The following is a 19,995-nucleotide window of genomic DNA, read 5'->3' as shown; positions in this document are numbered from 1 at the left end:
ATCCAAGCAACTCTTATCACTAAGAAATCCATGGTATGCGTACCAATGTCAGACATCTATAACAGATTGATTGATAATAATAATCACATCATAATAACTCCTGTTTTATATAATTTACACTGGTTACCTGTTAAATATCGAATTGATTTTAAGATTTTATTACTTACTTTTAAATGTTTAAATAATTTAGCTCCTGTTTACCTCTCAGATCTTTTAGAACTTTATACACCTGGCCGAACATTACGTACATCAGATAAACTACTTTTAAAGCCCAAAACTGTTCAACTAGTCTCCTATAGTCAGCGCTCTTTTAGTTATCAAGCACATGTTTTATGGAATAATCTACCATTTAGTTTAAGATGTTGTACATCTCTGTATTCTTTTAAAAAACAACTTAAAACACATTTATTTAATCAGGCTTTTAACTGACTCTGTATACAATCGTTAACATGCCCATAATCTTGTTGTTTATGTGTGATTTACATTGTCACTTTGTAAAGTGCCCCTGAACATGTTATATGAAAGGGTGCACTATAAATATGCTGTAATAATAATAATAATAATTGGGAGAGTCCCTTTTCAGGTCAGGGAATTTCCAACAAGCCTAGTCAGATTCTACAAGGGTTCAGGGTAGGTAATACAGACCCGAACATTACTCCCCTAATCCAGGTAGATTAATTTTCCGTATGGAAACGGTCGCCTGCAACTGGTCTGATTTGTTTCCCAACAGGCTTGAAAATAGACAACACCACTATGGCAAATGATAGTCAAAATCAAATGAAATGAAATGGGGTTTAATGTCATAGTACTCTACTCCGACAGGGCTAATGAAGTCGGGCATATGTCATACTTTGTGCTATGAGGGAAATTTTGTCCGGACAGCGGCACTACAGTCTACTTTTACATCGAATTCCTACTGTCATGGATATTTTATGTGCACACCAATGTGTACACAGGACCTTGGTTTTTCCTCCCATCCAAACAACTATACACTGTCCCTTGCCAGGACCTCCTTCCTGCACCAGTGACACGGCCAACAAATGAATCAAACACGGGACCTCCCAGTTAACTAACCAACATCTTACGCACTGAGCCACCGTGGCTCCTAAATGACAGTCAAGGGATAGTTGTGGTCTTTAGGTGATGAAATAAACAGAATTGTAGGTAAAGATTTCATAAAGAAAATATATCTTTTAAGAACCCACCAGAGGCGATATAGAAATCCTTGTCCCCCTAAGCCCGATCGTCTGTGCAAGTGCCTTAATATGCTGCAGAGGTATCGCCTCGGTGGAAGCGGACGTAAAATACAACTAACCCATCATCATACATCAAAAATACATTCAAAGGCTCTGGATTCCATGTTTTCATAATACATGTAATAAAAATGGGATGCAAAAGTCAAACCTTTTTATTTTGGAGAAGCATGCCATGTTGTCTGCGGCAATATTTATACATCACCTCTTCCCGGATTTTCTATAACCACCCCAGCATATATCTTGTTGAAACAGATGATGGCATTTTATGTAACATGGGATTATTATGTCCCCAGGCTGACATTAAATTAACCAGTGCTTAGTAGCTTTATTAGCATTAATATACACATCTACAAGATAAGATGGATTTAGATCTGCATCATAAAACCGTTTATCCTAACCCTTCTATTCATGATCGGCATCATATAACTATTTATCCTAACCCTTCTATTTACAAGATCTGCATCATATAACGGTTTATCCTAACACTTCTAGTTGCAAGATCATAACCCTGTTATCCTTCTATTAGCAAGATCAAAACCCTGTTATTAGCATATTCAAGTGTGTTTAACAACAGTTAGCATTTGTCACGCCATATTCATGTCAAATTGCAATTATTCAATACACTTTAAGTAAGATGAAAGACAATAACTAAGAGTTCATTGTGTTTGGCAGTTCGCAAGCTCTACCAAAATGTGTTAAACATAAGATCGAAATCGAAGATGAATTTGTTTTAAGATCGAAATCTGTCACAGTACTTGGAGTTATATGAATGAAATCCTTTCCCTCGAATCCCATATAGCACCAAAGGCTCGTGCTATGTTCAATATAAGGAAAATTAGGCGCTTTTTGGACATGTTTAAAACTAGCCAATGCTTTCATTTATTTTTCAAATTTAGACTACCGCAATGGTCTTTTAAATTTGCCAAAAGCTACCATAGCTCCTCTTCAGCGAGAGCATAACGTCATTGCTAAAATGATTCTTTGACAATCCAAATTCTTCAGTTCATTTGCAGGACCGGATTAGGGCACATGCCAAGCTCTCCTCTCAATAATCTGCTAGTACAGTAGAGCCCTGATATAAGCTATGGGTCAAAGCAAAGTCTAAATTACTTATTTTATGGGATTTCTTGGTAAATAAATAGAAACTTTCATAGTATGGAAGCCTAAATAAGCGTATACTTTGCTATGTGTCTTTTATTGAGTAGTATTTACAGTACAGTACGGATAAAATCAACAAGAGATAGTTGCACTTATGTAACACTTTTACTTAAAATAGCTACACTTCATGTGCTGCTTGGAGCTGTTATGTGCAGGCGTAGCCAAACAAATTTACTTATATGGATGGACGGATGCCCGTGTAATAGGCCCCATGAAATATTTTGTCCTAGGGCCCACAAAACCTTAATCCGACCTTAATCATTTGAGGCTCTCAAACAACTACATTTTCTCCGAATACATGTCCGTGCTGAATATAAAACTCTACTGAATATAAAACAGTATTGCTCCAAAGTAACTATGTGATCTTCTAACTTACAACCCTGATCAATGTTCTACACGATCATCGACCGCCCAGGGGTTTTATGTTCTCGAAACAAAACAGAAATATTTTGCTTGTAGACCAGTTAGTGTAGCTGGACCAAAACTCTGGAATAAACAACCGCGCAATCGTCAAAATAAACCCTTAAAAACCTATCTGTTTCCAATAACAGTTCGTGTCATGTTTTTATTTTATTTAATTCTATCATTTATTGTTCATGTAATAAATGAGCTCTATATTAAATTCAATAAACATAAGTTCTACAACACAGACGCGTAAATGTGGGAGGTTGTGTCACTGCAGTCAGTCTCAGAATTATGCATCGGCGACTAAATGAATTAATGAGATAAACAAACAATGCCAAAAGAGAAGGGGAAAATCACAAATACTTAAAACATACGAAAGTGAAGAAAATGGCATTTCAGCGACTCGTAATTCAATTCGGTTCGTGGCTGAGTCACTCATTATTGCTAAGCACCCATCCAAACAAAATCGAATGCACGCTCCTAATATTTAGCTAGATCTGCAAGATATCGTGGTTTATCTTAAAGATACATTCTGGGCGATTAGATAAAGGGCTGGTAGTTCCCATTATAATAGTTAAAAACTAGATAAAGTACAGGCAATTTGCTGAAAATTTCAGTCAAATTGATCGACTTTGAACCGACATTTTAGCGATTGAATTTTCGGCCTAGCCTCAATCATCATAACTAAAGTCGGTACGATAAAAAAAACCCATAGTCTCGATTATCCACTTCATGATTAAATCATGAATGGAAGTCGAACAGCAAATGGGAACCTAATCCAATAAACATCGCAGGCTAGCGATGACATCGAGAGTTGATTATGGGCTGGATAAGTTAATTAATGTCTAATCAATAATTAAGATAACATTTCAGGCCTAAGGAAAGACCTGCAATAGGCAGATTTACCTCTTGCATAATGTATATTTAATCATTCTATCAGCGAGATCTACTACTACTTGTTAGTTGTGTTTTACGGCCGCTTCCACCGAGGTGATATCAGCGAGATCTGCAACATTTATTTTTTATCCTAACCGTTCTAATAGGAAGATAGGCAACATATACCGGTTATCCTTGCCCTCTTTTAACAAACACCGTACATGTTTGGCGCAGTATAGCCTGATTGATGACTAGGTACCAAAACACCATTTCATTTCACATTTCCATGACTAACACTTTAATCAACAAGATCCACCACGTGTCAAATATTAACAAAATCTACAATGTAAATCGGTTTATACTAAAACTTCTATTTACAAGATCTATAACGTCATTCTTGAACCACTTCAAAAACAAACGATATTCTCTAAAATCGTTGCTGAATAGGACTCTTACTTCTTAGATCGAATTGATATTTGGTATAATGAATAGCAAAGCTATCCAAGTCCTGATAATACCGATTCACTCTATAACCATTTACGTTATCTATTTCCTTTTAGATGTTGTAAAGACAGAATAAACCTGAATCGGATAATGGATGGGACATAAGTACTAACCTCCACATTTTATGGCAATCGTCAGAACAGAAATGTCGAGGTTGACGCAGTACACACTTGATCTGGTCCCTTGTGCATGGGATGCGAGTGAAAAAATATCAGTTACGTACTTATTATAGAGTTCGTTTGGTTTCATATATATAATCCTTTATAACAGGCGAGGATGGGTTATTTATGGTGTTTAATTGTTTCGGTAACTGGGCCATTTATAATTAGTATAAACCCTTGATTGTGTGTTATATTTCTGATTTAGTTACGGTTTTTCTTTTGTACTTTTTATTTACAGGTTTATTTTAGGTTTTTTGTATATTATGTATGAGAAATTAGACACCGAGCCGAAGCGGGTACCGGTTCAAACCGCGACACCGGTACAATTATTGGTATTTGGTGTGTTTTCTGACGGTTCGTTCTCAAGAGAGCGTTATGTCTGTACATAATGATCAGCGTTGTATTATGCCAACCCCAAACACTTATATAAATGACCATTCTCCCAAGAGATCGTGAATTGATCATTATATGAATGGTTCGTTAATGGTCAATCTATGTCCTATCAATAAAAATATCCCATAGTCCATGTTTATCAACTTCAAACACATCAAAAACAGTTTGGAGATCCAATACAACTGATCAAATATATTTTTCTAAAGGTCTCAGGATTTCTTATCTATACGTCCACATTAGTATGTCACGATTTACTCCCCTTCCGCCGTCAAGAGTGTCTTGTGAACGCCCCAGGGAATATATTTGTAATACCACATTGCTGAATATTTAAATGCGTTGTTTATTGCGGGATGTTCAGCTTTTTTAATAGTTCATCGGTTCCTGAATACTTCCAAGGTCACCATAGGTTATTGTGAACGCAATAGCTGTTGTGAAAATTATTAGCATAACTGTCCAGTTGTCTGAAATTTATATTGTTGAGGTTAGTGCGGTGCTGGATTACCTATAGGCTTAGCAGGCTGGAGGGGGCCACCGGCCAAGGTGTATACTATTTTTAATACTATCATGAGTCCTTTCTTACATGCACTGTGGTCTTAACCATCCGTCAAAATCCCCGGCATTGCTCAGTTGTGTTGAAAGCAAACTTTCAGCTCCCTCTCAGTGTGGAGTTGGGGGATTGTAAGGGACCGCATAAGTGGGGTAGTATGGAAGCCTATAACTACCATTCGTAATTTCTATTTTTCGCCCCTTCAGAACGTAAAGGTCGAATAGTAGAAGTTACGACAAAATTTGAGGCGACAGCACGCTACACAAGTCAAAATCGACTCGAAAATAAAAAGAGGCAGGTCTTTATGTCAATATCATCGACAGAGTTCGACATTGCAAATAAGACTTATAGGTCAATTTGAATCAACAGTGATGAAAAGTTTAAAATTGTGGCACGAATCGCGTGCTAGAATGCTATCGAGCGCCATTTGTATTGAAGCGACTCGATGAATGAGGCTAAACTTACCCCACAGGAGAATACTATCGGCGTAGACTGGAATAACCAGACGCCAAAGACTGCCATTCAGTTTGGACTCTTCGCATATTTCGCCGAACGTAAATGATTAGAAAATACAATAAAAACAGAAAAGAATGAATGTAAATCACTTTATATATATATACATTCATATTATATTCTTATATGCGTTGCGACCCATCTGTGTCCATTTCTAGGTGCCAAAAAATATAGACATTTAGCTCCTTAAACCGGGCTAAGGAAGATGCACCGCAGTGTACTAGCATCCCAACGAGTAGTGGACCTCGTTTTTCACATTACCTGAAGGACTTGTGAAAATTACTTCTAAAGTTATTGGTATTTTCATAGCTTACGTTGTAAAGCATTATCAACATCTAGAGATTTTTATCGGTATAATAGTTTCCTGTTAAATTGCCTTTATGCGCTGACAGCCTATCTTTGAATAGTCTTCAAATACTATGTTCGGCTAGTTTTGGTTGAGTTGCGAGGTCCGTTCCGGTATATAGATCACCCGGGAACAGCTAGCAACTTAAACTTTTTCATTTGCATATTACGTCCATTAAAAACAGGATACAAAACATAAACATACCGGTACATCAATATACATGCATACAAGAACATGAATAATACATGTATATTGGGATAATGTGATATAATAAAATGAAAATATAATGAGATATATACATGTACCGTTGGGATAAAAATATAGCAATGAAAATCGAAATGAAAACATTAAATATAACATTGTACATACATGTATAATGATCAAATATGGAGTAAGAACATGCAGCAGAAAAATAGACCAAGCATTAACAGAATGAGATCGACAGGATGCACCACCTTCCTTAAAAGCATGGTATGTATACATTGCTACTGCTTTAGCAAGGAAATCTGGCGGATTAAAAAGAAGTTCAAAAGTTAATTGACAAGATGATATTAAAGTAGGGTAGATATATTTGAAGGGCGGGTTTTAGTATCTAGGACACTGGAACAGAAAATAGGATTCATCTTCTACGGGATTAGTGGTAAATGATAAGGCCAGCTCAGTCTTTCGTCATAGGTCTCGAGATGTAAACAGGACTGGCGCTAATCCCAACCCTAACGAACTAAATTAACATCATCCTAGGTCAGTGCTTATGTGGAGAGTCTGGAGACTTAACCTCTTCCCTACAATTCTACAATCTCGTCAACAATCAGGTGACCTGACCTTATTTACATCTCAGCGACCGTGACAAAAATTGAGCTGGCATTAACAAATAGATTTAGCCTCTTTTACCTTAGACAAAGAACATTGAGTGCATAACCTTTGGTCAGGTGGAATATTCTTCTTTGTCCTCTCTATTTCCAATTTGTGTGAATTATACCACTCTTTTTTCTACCCACAACAACAAAGATCAATGGTGTCGATGTCTGTATAATTCTGGGGCCTTGGGTGGTAGTTTTAGCTCATAAGGTCTGTCATTGAGTCCAGTGACGTGGTTTCGATTCCCAAGTCCAAACTTGTGCGTGGCAACGGGTAGGGTCACCTCTCCAACCTCATGGGTATTCTCCGATGCTTCCGGTTTTCTCCCACTGCTAAAGACCCCCTACGCGCAAGCGAATAATTGAAATATAATTAATATTCTCAGAAAAGAAATCAAATGAAATTGAAATGTGATTTAACTTCTTTAAAAAGAGACGTGACAAGGAGTAGGGTCGCCTGTCCACCCTCGTGGGTTTTCTCCGGGTCCTCCGGTTTCCTCCCACTGCTAAAGACCCCTATGCGCAAACGAATTATTGAAATAAAAAAATTAAACCATATGTTAGTCCCGAAATGACCTAGTTTGTGTCGAGTGGACGTTAAACCCCATATCTCTTTCTCTCTCTCTCTCTCTCTCCCTCTCTCTCTTTAAAAAGAGACCAAAACAATGAACAAACGGTTACAGTAATATCTACGGACAAGAGCAATGAACTGTCATGCGGTCAGATACGGAGGTGTTATACAATTGATTTTCTTAATAAGTATAGCCCGACTGCCAACAATCGTTATATTTCCCTATTGGCGTTGATTAATCTCAGCGCATCTCCTTCAAGCACATTACCACACATAGGACGCCATTTTTTACTCTGGCTGTAAATTGATCGATGCTTATTGGCTCCTTGACCAAGATCATTATATAATCAAGGTCCATTAAACTACTTAATTATAGATTACATTACGGAGCTACCAATAGAAGACTACCATTAATAAGTTTACATTTGTTATAATAATAAGTTATTTATAACGACGATTATCATGGCTGTTGACTCGAGAAGCTATTTCCAGAAGATACGCAAATAAATGTGAGGCCCAAGTTCAATAGTCTTTGATAAATCTAATGACTGCTGGCGTTTCCTAATGGCAAATCGGTGCATTGATAAGTTGAGTTTGAGTGAACGGCCGGCCTCCGGATCCATCCACTGAGTTTTTTGGACTTGTGTTGTTTATTACTAGCAATGTCCGGTTGGGCTTCTCTTTATTTATGTGTGGTGCGGTTCTCTATTATTACTATTAGGCCTAGTGGGTATAAATATCGTACATCACATAAACCTACTTTTTTAGGTTGCGCATTCATTCACCCTAAAAAAACGTACCACGATTATCCCGGCGAAAGTATGACGATTTATGTTCTCTAATTTTGTTGAGATTTTTTGACCAAGAATATTAAAGTAGAATTGACTGCTTTTCAAAACAAATATTCACCAATGATATATATAAAAAAGATTAGCCTATTAAATACAACAATCTTACCGGGTCGATTACCACTTACCAAGGACAATTTCTTAGTCCGGAAAATATGCTTATCGAGTCGAAATCCAATATACTTAGACATTGTCAATGCAAGCATACGATTGTTTTGCAGTGGAATTCAGACAGGGAATTAGACAGGGGTGTCACTTTCCCCGTGGAGAGACACCCTTAGCATTATACATGTAACATTTTATTTAATTAAAAAAAAAACAAACCCAACACAAATACCAGTCTCAATACACGCAACCTTCTTTTAAAATAATAACACAAAACACAAATGTCAGACTCAATATATGGGAAGTGCCAGTGGGAAGTTCAACTAAATTCTGCGCCGTGCCATTTATCTTTACTTTTCGTTGTTATCTTCTGATTACAAATGTCGAGATCCAATCCGATTATAACCTTGCTATTAAAGCTAGACATTATCTGACCGAGCTGTATCGATGAACAATCCTGATTTTACATCCGTCACTAAATTATTTCAACTATTATACACGGTTGCATGACCAAAAGCATTTCATTAGAAACTCATCTAACATTTCCACTTTTTACGTGATAGCTTTATAATGTAAACAAGACGTTTGGCCCAACATCACGTAATTCGTTTATTCTTGAGATCAGGGAATTGCCCGAGATCAGATCGACCAATAATTAGTTCGGTTCTTGAACTATTTCGGTCTCGGTTTTAATGGCATATATCTCTCTCTCTTCTTAAGCGACTTGAGTTCGCGGTACGTGCTGAATCCTGGTTGAAACGGTGCCACAGTGAATGCGGGAGAGCACGCATAATGACTACACTGGTTAAAAACGTCTCAGAATCCACAGAAATCAATCTGCGTCATATTTCTTAGAATCTCTTGGATAAAACGCAATATGTAATATTTTATATTATAGGTTTCTAGGGTAAGATTTGAGAAGACAATATTACTTTCGCTGTTAAATAAAACTACTGCGTGCCCATGACGATGTTTGGCATAAATTCTAGATGTCAATTACACTGAAAGAGGCCGCAGTTGTCTGTTTAGAACATGGGGCCCACAAATATGTCTCACATTAAAATTACCAGGGCGTGTGCCAGAAGAAATCTTCGATATTTTTCAAGCATGCTACCCAGTCGTTTTGCTCCTAGTCGTTTGAATGAAATGAGGTTTTACGTCCTACTGTTCTGCTCCGACCTGGGCTAATGAAGACGGGCATACGCCATACAATGTGCTATGAGGGAAATTTTGTCCGTACAGCGGCATTACGGCCTACTCTTATATCGAATTCCAACTGTCAAGGGATCTTTTACGTACACGCCAATGTATGCACGGGACCTCGGTTTGTTGCATCATCCGAACGACTAGACAGCTATCCTTGTCAGACCCTCTGTCCTGCATCATTGACAAGGGGGGACCACGCATAAGAAATCCTGTAACAATTGAACTAGTTAGTATCAGAATTACCTGAGTATGTCAGATTAAACCAGTACAGACTGCGCACTTCTTAGAATTTCTTGGCGGACAGGTATAAACGCTCCTAATTACACGGGAAAGAAAGTGTCCGTTTACTGTAGACGATTGAACTAACAATGGCGACGGAACTGGTGAGTAAAGTTTTGAAACAATGTTATGATACTATTATTGCGAGAACGTAGCGTTATACTTCCTTAAAATACAGATGTGACGTCATCCTTTGATGTCGGCGTATCATTATTTCCAATAATGGTACGGACAACTTGCCAATTGTACATTATCTATACTAGATGGAATATTGGACTCGCGTGACGTATTTCATTGAAAAGCACATGCGGGAATAGTGTCTGTATTTTAAGTTGTTTAATGGTCTCGAGCTAAAGACATTGCGTAATATATTGAAACAATTATCAATTATTACTTAATGTCTCGCTCTCGACCATTAAACCACACATAAACAGGGTCGTATATTATTCAGTATTCGAATTAACTGTATAGTCGTCCAGGTATGTATATATATGGAATCTTGTAATCAGGTAGTGAGGTAACCTATAATAGCCCAACAGCCCTAACTTAATTTTATCGCAGTGGTATTTAGTTTTCAGGAACCACCTTTCGATATCAATTATTTCAGCTCTAGCATTATTCCTTATCAAACGATTTAGATTTAGCTTGGTTTAACTTGATTGCAAATGTAAACCGTACTAAACAATACCACAATACAACAAATAGGACTCAGTACTACCAAATAGGACTTAGTACTACTAAATACCACCCAAAAGACATACCACCCAGTACTACTAAATACCACCCAATGGATTAATTCTCGGAAAGATTGTAAAATATGTATGGGAAATGTGGTGGTCGATGTCGAATGATCTGTAATTCTTTCCAATGATTAGGTATTGTGGCATTAGGGGCATTGCGTTCAGTTCTATCTTAACAGCATTATAAGCCCCCACAACCACCCATAGGAGTAAAAATGCAAATGGTTGATATATTTATTGTATTGGTACTTCCAACAAAATTCAGTGTTTAAACATTAAAAGGCATACTGTAATCAACACAAACATTTGAACAATATTACATAAGTCTTGAAAAACACAGCATATTACATAAGTCTTGAAAAACACAGCAAGTCACACAAAATGTATAGATCAGCAATAGGGTCCACATGCCCGGTGTGCCCATTTCTTAAAACGTCCCTTATTGCGTTAGTATTGGGCACATCCTCCTGCAGTCCCACAGTTTACGAACAAAGCCAGACAATTCGAAATATGATGTGATCGACAAAGAAGTACACAACGACATCAAATGAAATTAAAAATGCGCAAAGTAACAAAGTTAACACAGGTATCTAATGCGATATCACCCATGAACGAAGTTGCAAGTGGTACTATTGTGTGCTAGGCAAAGCAAGGAAGGATAATAACCGACCTCGTCCACGACACTCGTCAAAACCTGTTTAAATAAAACTGGACATTGTCGCGATGGGATGAAAAACAGAGGTCCCATGTATACGTTGACGTGCACGTAAAGGAAACCTTGGCAGTTGACAGCGGAAGGTCGTAGCGTTGCTGTACGGGAAAACTTTCCCTCATATCCTGGTTGGTGCATAAAAGCAGGACGTTAATCATTATTTAGAATGGACAGTACACAAGTGTAAATATTCAGTGATATACGCTCGTACATCGAACTAAGGCTCACGCTGTCGATTAATATTTGATTTCGGTGATAACGTTTTGGGGTACTGGCGATTCTTTTTGAGAACTGGCGGAAAATATCTTAAAATTCTAATCGTATATATCCGAGATCATTACATTGAGAGTCAATCACAACCACGTGACGGTATACTAGCTATAACTAATCAACTCGCTGATATATCCATGAATACTAACCAATATTGTCTCGGATTAAAGATTTATTGATTGAAAATTGCCAGTGATCTATATAAAACCCATCTCAAGTCATTATTTACTCCTAATAATTAATCTAAGCAGTGATTATTAAATTTTGATGTTTCGTTTCGTCTTTAAAAAAATGGAAATAATCAAAATGGCCGACAATTCTTTTCGAAGAGAAATAAATATTTTGATAGCTGAATTTCGTTTACTATGGCTTCATACGGCATTTAAAATATACAAGCATGCATAATCGGGTATTATTATTTCAAATTAAATAATCACCATTGGTCGGAAACGTAAGAACGGGTTGAATAGCGACGAATCTCGAGTGAGAAAACGATCCGCCATATCATTCATTACGGCCGCCAAAATGCTTTAAAGTGAACGATGAGTTTGATTGTAAGCATCCCTTGAAATTTCTACCGGGGATTCAGATTCTGATACCGTTACGGTACCTGAAAATAACAATAGGCTTATTTTACACGCAATATTAGCAATCCTTGGGTGATATTAGACGTGTAAATACTGAAAATATATTATTGTGCATTACGGTGTGCGAAAAGACTAAGGTCACCAATTAGTGAATCATCTGAAATCTGTGCTAATGTATTATGTAAAGACATATGTTGTAAGTTGTTGTGTATACCGGTAATTATTTTATAATAGATCTAACCGAGGAGCAAAAATTGTTACATGTCTTTTTTAATCAGACATTTTTGGCAGATATAAAAATTATTATACATAATTTTGGCAGAAAAAAATTGAAAGCCAATGTGAGCCCAGCATCCAAGCCTAGAAACATCTCATACAATCGTGTGCTTGTGCACTTTTGTAGCATAGCAAACAGTTTTCCTGCCAAATACCAGCTGACAAGGCCAAACCTTTTGCGAAGTCTAACTTCGTTGCATTTGAATTTTATATGTTAGTCTCAAACTGATCGAAGTATTTTGTTGACGAGACATCAAACGCCAATCCTTTATTTTAATAGATTATGTATTATGATAGGTATAAGTATAGCTTATATATAGCTATAAATAAAACTCTATCTTACAACAAAACAACAGAATGTTTACATCTGTTTCAGATATGTATGTATATTCAACGATGTGCAATTTGACATTTAAACGGGGCAACATTGATCGCATATTTGGATAGTTTTGATATACGCACATAGCCTGGGGGTATTTACCTGCGCGATGTACACGTTTTATTTGCATTATAGATTCTTTTAAACGAGAAGAATGTTTTGTATATAAATTTAATGACCCAAATAATATAATTATTATATTATTAAAGTACTAACATTCCAGAAGAAACAGCAAATATAACCGCCCCATACATTAAAGAATAAAAAGAATTATACAGAGGGTACGTCGGCATGGTATCTAAAATATGTTATTTGTAAGGAGTCTGTAAGTGGAGGGGGGGAGCGATGTCTTCACACCCCGGGGATGAGAAATATTATAAATTTCGGCATATTTTAGAGGAGTTTTGGGATGTGAACACCTTGTGCTTTCTGTCACAAGCGTGGCATTTACAATGCTATTTTCCATCTCTCAAATAGTACCAAAAAGCGTTTGATTTCACTTGGTATCATGAGTATTGGCTATGTGCTTTTTAATTTTTGTTTACTATACTTTTTCTTATTTTAATCGTCTATAATCATTACATTGAAAGATTCATTCCCACGAAAGGGTAGTTATCTTACTGAATTCCCCGAAAAGCCTGCATTGGGAGCGCACGGATTCTTATGTGTTAATCTAATGACTAACGAATCCCGATAATATTTTGGAGAATAAAACTGCTTAGTTTTGTGTTAAAATCCCTTATAATCCTCTACCTTAGGCCCGAGCAACTAACTCAATATATGTGATACCGGTGTCCCAAGCTGTATTATGCGGTATCTGGATAAAACCAGATTTTTATTTTATAAAAATAATGTGTAGGTGAAATTTACCTTTCGTTATCAAGTACAGCACATTGGCCATTCACTGTATAGACCCAACGAAAAAATTGATCCAAAATCTTAAAAGGGTTACGTGTCCGGTTAAGCAGTTTTGGCGTTCTCGTCCAAATGATTCAATATTTTGAGCTAAATTTTTGGGACAAGATAAATACACCATTCCTCTATATTTTGGCGCTTAACTTTTATACTTACTCGGACTTTTATTTTTGAGACTCTGTTCAAATCGGAATAGTCCCTTTAAGCGTCCAGTAGAACACCTTTCGGACCTTATGTGTTAAATTTAAGGGAAATATATATATATTTTTAACCTTTGGTGCATTGCGTCTTTAAACGCATATCTCCCTAACTGGCTAATTGTAAACATGGTACAACCCTGTATTTTATGTTTATCGACTTATTGATCAGAATGCGATCAGTGTAACCACGTGTATTTATGCAATATATCAATAATCAATCAGTGTTGAATTGTATCGCCCTAATTATAGTACCGATGAATCATAATCATATAGAGGCGGTTGGTGTATTCATGCATAACATCAAATTTTAAAAACTTGATATATATTTTTTTGATTGTTAACTGTGCCCAAAAAACAACTAGGAATGCGAAAATTGTAAATTGCAGTTACGTTTTTTTATACGCCCACATGGAAATGTGGACGTATATTGCAATGGCCCATATCCGTCCGTCTGTCGGTCCGTCCGCCGTCAATAATTTCTTGTGAACGCTTTAACTTCAAAAGTTATTATCCGATTGTTTTAAAATTAATATATACGTGGTTTACATTAGTGAGATGAAGAAGCCTAGTTAATTTCAATAATTTCTGTTCATTACGTCTAGAGTTATGGCCCTTGTTTCACTTTGTTGAACCTTGTGAACGCTATTACGACAAAAGTTATCATCCGATCTTTTTGAAATTTCTATGCATTATTTAAATTAGTAAAACGAAGACGCCTATTGAATTTCAGCAATTTATGTTTATTACGTCTAGAATTATGGCTCACTTCAATTTATTGAACCTTGTGAACGCTCTAACGCCGAAAGTTACTATCCGATCCTTGTGAAATTTATATGCATTATTTAAATTAATGAAACAACGAAGCCTATTGAATTTCAGCAATCTACAATAATTACTTCTAGAGTTATGGTCCTTGTTTCACTTTGTTCAACCTTGTTAATGCTCGATTGATGAAAGTTATCATCCGATATGTATGAAATTTATATGCATCATTTAAATTTGTGAAACAGGGGTCTATTGAATTTCAGCAATTTCCGTCAATAATTTCTAGAGTTATGACCCTTGTTTTACTTTGTGAACCTTGTGAACTTTTGAATGGCAAAAGTGATCATCCGATCTGTATGAAATTTATATGCATTATTTAAATTAGTAAAACGAAAAAGCTTGTCAAATTTCAACAATTTCTGTAGACTACTTCCTTGTTTCAGTTTGTAGAACCTTGTGAACCCTCTAACGACAAAATTATGATCTGATCTGTATGGAACTGTCTTGTAAAGGCCCCCAATTACCTACAAAGGAATAGATATGCGACAACCCTCGTATTATATGAAACACACCCCTTTGTATATTGAACTTGGTAGACGTAATGTCTCTGCCAGGGCAGAACTACCATCAATGACACTGTACAAGTAGCTGTGGAAATACAAATAACCATGAGTGTGTTTCAGAATAACTTAATATCAATAGACAACTTGGGGCAAAAGCACACCCACATCGGTAAAGTAAACCTTTTTATACGATTACAATAATAATCAACCATTTAAGGTAAGGGGGGGAACTCCATTATTCCCCGGAAATGATTTGGCACAGGAAGAAAACTAAAAATTGGTATGAAAAGGAACAGAAAACAAACATTCACATTTAGTGCCTGTATTTTGGTGTTCCAAATGTGCTTGAGTTGATACTGAACAACAAAAAATGGATGGAAATCAAAATTAATGATTTTGGAATTGGTAACTTTAGAAAATATAGGATAAACAATACAGCTGGGGAATCACAAAGTCTCACAGAGATCATCAAGACTTCATATTTTGAAAACTGTCTTAGTTTAGCATACCAAGTCCATAACAGGGGCCGCGGAACAGGGGGGGGGCTGCGGGGGCTTCGGCCCCCCCTTTTTTTTTGCAAAAAAAAAAAAAAAAAAAAAAAATTCGTTATTTCGTCCCATTCTACATTTATAATAATATAACTAGCATTATTCTCGACATGGATAACATGAGTGGTGAGTCATGGTCAGTTTTTCTTTCGTGATAGCAGGAGGGTTTTGGGTTACTTAAAAATGCAAAAAATCACATCAAAGTTTCGAAATTTTCTCGGGGCCTTTAAGCGGGCCGCAAACCGCACGCCAGAAGCTTCCAGCGCCTGCGGCGCCTCAAGCAATACGCTCTCACGTCGCTACGTGAGTCGTGACGCTTCGTTTTCGGGACTTCGTCCCTCAATTATTTTTGTCAGACCCCCCACTTCAGAAATCGCTCCGCGGCCTCTGCATAATATAATCAAACTTTCTTTTTCAAAATATCTTCCATTTCCTTGAAACTGCTTTTGTGTTCAGCTATTTCTATAATGATACACACTGTTAACATTTTATGACTTCTCAATTCAACCTTCGAAACTCGACTGTGCCTCGAAACATGTAAAGATACACTGACAATTAAACATTGGACGTATTAAGTTTTGTCATAAATTTTATCCAATATGTTTAATCTTAGATTGTACACTAACAGTCCACTGTTGAATGCGGAAATGTCCAGCTGAATGGTTGGTTGGAAAATATGATATGTTGCAAATGGAACTCCATAGAAAATGATTTGCACCACAAAAATTATATCTATTTAACAAATTCTATATCAAACCCTCAAAATGATTATTATTCGAATATAAATGAATAATAATCTATCAAAAATTTAGAAACGAGCCTTTTTGTTAACATTTACCAACACTTGACAATGGCAACCATGATAGTTTAGATTTTGACAGTTCAGTTTTCATCAATTTATAGACCGCTCCATATGAATAATGCTGATATTAAAAGATGAGACAGTTATTACAAATGAAGGTCAATAGTCTATAATATTACGATTTACCACCCGATTTATCGATTATTGTGATAGTATAAGTTAAAAAAGTATTTACCTAATCTTTATTTACCTTTCCGTGTCGAATTGCTGCTCAACGGAAGTGCTGATTACGACAACGAGTTCAGGAATAATTTATTTTTAATATCACCAATTCACGTAAATGACACCTCATTTGTATTCTGATATGAATTTATCTTATTCCGTAATTGTTGAAATTAAATATTTAAAAATTTGTATTTTGAATTAACACTGGGCTCATTTAGCATAAGTTCAAGGACGTTTTGAAATTAGGAGGCGACGATATTACGTGAAGACAATGTTTACGTTTATAAAACGGTGAAGTCTTTTATTACTAAACGGAGTCTCTAACTCAATATCATCAAAACATTTCGACATTGAAAACACGAATTATTTGTCAATTCAAATCAACATTGGTCTGGTGATCTTACAGAGAAAAGATGGGCTTCTGATATCCAATATTCAAGACAAAATAAACATTTTACCATCGTGTACCATAATGCGTTTCAGCGCCATTTGGAACAGTCAAGGGACTCAAAGAACGCGGCTAGACATATTCCACAAGTCATGTCAAATGGTGTCGCTATATTCTTATCTGGAGAGCATGCACAATGAATGACATAGGTGTAGACAGGAATAACCAGACGCTAAATATTGCCATTCATTTGAGACTTCTGGCGTATTTCGCCGAACATAACTGATTAGAAATTACAGTAAAAACAGAAACGGTTGAATGTAAATCAGTTTATATACATTCACATTACATTATTATATGCGTTGCAACCCATTTGTGTCAATTTCTAGGTCCCAAATATTAGAGATTTAGCTCCTTTAACTATTATTCGCATCGTTCGTCTAAAGATATAAAGGGTCATTTTCAAGATTGAAAAAAAAAAAAAAAATGGCGGACCCGGCCCGCGTGGTAGCAAGGATGCGGAAATCTCACACTACGTGGAAACGGGAAAGCAACTCGACAATCTAAGACTGACTACTGTAATACATGTATGAGAGTATCAAAAAGTGATCATGGCTGTCCCCATGATAACACGCCGGTGTACCATTTAAAGGGGTATATTAACAGTGAAATAGTGTATTGTGAGTAATATAGTAAATTTTAAACTTTTAAAAAATGAAATGAAATGGCGTGTGTGTGGTGGGTGGGGTGGGGGCTGTCTCTCTCCCAGAGCTTGGGGGTTATTGAAAAAATACTATAAGATAAATGGTCTCTAGCGTCATTTTGGCGTATATTTGGGGTAATTGGAGGCAAGGGCGTGGATTTGTCATAACTTTTTTTTTGGGGGGGGGGGGACGGACGAACCCTGGAACCCGGAACATTTCATTACCAAACGAAATAAATAATTACGAACAGTTTACTGTACCAGTGTTATTTCAATGAAGCCTGTAACTAGGGGTCATATGATGACAATATGGAAAATTTGACTACCTACATCAAATATATAAATATTAATTGTTCATGAAGGTAAGTGAATCGTCCAAAGACATTCATTCTACGATCAGGACTGTTCTTGTTGAATATCTTGGCGACATGAAGGGGGTCATTATGCCATCAAGTGATCCAGTCGGTTTTGCGTCATGGAGTTGCGCAGCCAAGTTTTTATACGCTGAAGGATCGCTCGACTGAGCAGGAACTAGCAGGGTTCAGCAGTGTGAGATGAGAAGAGCTTTGACGGATGGGAACATCTGCCTCACTTCAGGTAACATAATGAGGAACGCTTCGTGCACTAGTGAAATAGATTTGGCCGAAAACTGGCACTTAAAGAATGGCAATTCTTATTCCAAGTCCCGATTCTGTTCCAGATACGTAGAAACAAGCTCACCATCATGTGGATATAAACCTGAAAATCTGTCCTGGCGATCAAAATCATGGGGGGGGGGGGCAGAGACCTATTCGTCCCCCCTTCCGATTCTAAAGGCGCCCCCCACCCCTAAATCCACGCCCATGATTGGAGGTCACTTGGTTCAAACGCATTGGTCTGAAATTGGGAAGTGTATCGAAAAGACAAAAGTGAAAGTTTCGCTTTCATTTTCATTATTAAAGATAGGATACCAGTCAGCCTACCTAGAGCGACCGATAACCGTGGACGTGATCATTGTAGCGTTCTACAGGCCCGGACTTGGCCCCGAATACCTGCCGAGGCCCGGACGCCCTGTTAGTGACAACAGCCTCAAACGAAACGAAGTCGGGCCGGGGCCCACAGCGCGAAGGTCCGGAAAGGTGGCTTTTAGTTTTTAATTCACCAATTTTTCCCAAAAAGTTGACTGACAGAATTTGAGAAGATTCGGACAGGAGACTTATAGTTTTTAATTCACCAATTTTTCCAAAAAATGTGGACTGACCAAATCCGATTCTAATCCTACCCAAGCCACTGGTACCCATGCACATTCAGAAAAGTCACCGGTAATCTTCTGCTTTACGATCAAGTAACAGTTGTTGTTTTTTATTTATCAATTTCTACTAACAAATTGCTACCAAACATTACTCGGTATACCTCCGGGTCCCTCTAGGCTCCTGGACAAATATCCCAGTTGTTCAGCCGCCCCCTTCACCCGGGCTCTGTGGTCAGACACAGTGGCAGAGGGCCGAGTTGTGAAGAGACACAAATGGACTAAGACTAGTAATGTAGTGCGAGTTATAAATAGACAATTTTTCCCTTAATTTTTTTCTCCCCTCTTCCTGCATTTTGGGGTTGACTTTTTGGTCTAAAATTGGAGAAAAGGGATCAAATTTGCAATTTCATAGCAGTTTTGGGTAATACTGATGATATTACAGCGGAGGGATAGGGGGTGTAAAGTTACTTTCTGCAGAGCAATCATTGTGTCGGAAGTGAGATTTTCACCCCAGTCAACTTCAAATCCGTGTAGCAAAAAATCTAAATGGTCAACCCCCTACAAAATTATGATGAGGAGATTGCCAAATGTTGTCCCCATTGTGCCTATAAAGATTGGAACCAACGGATGTTGAGAAAAAAGCTACAGCCTGTGATGTTACAGCTA

This window comes from Patella vulgata, chromosome 1 (assembly GCF_932274485.2).
Source record: "Patella vulgata chromosome 1, xgPatVulg1.2, whole genome shotgun sequence".
Taxonomy (NCBI): Eukaryota; Metazoa; Mollusca; class Gastropoda; family Patellidae; genus Patella; species Patella vulgata.
This window is presented reverse-complemented; position numbering follows the sequence as displayed.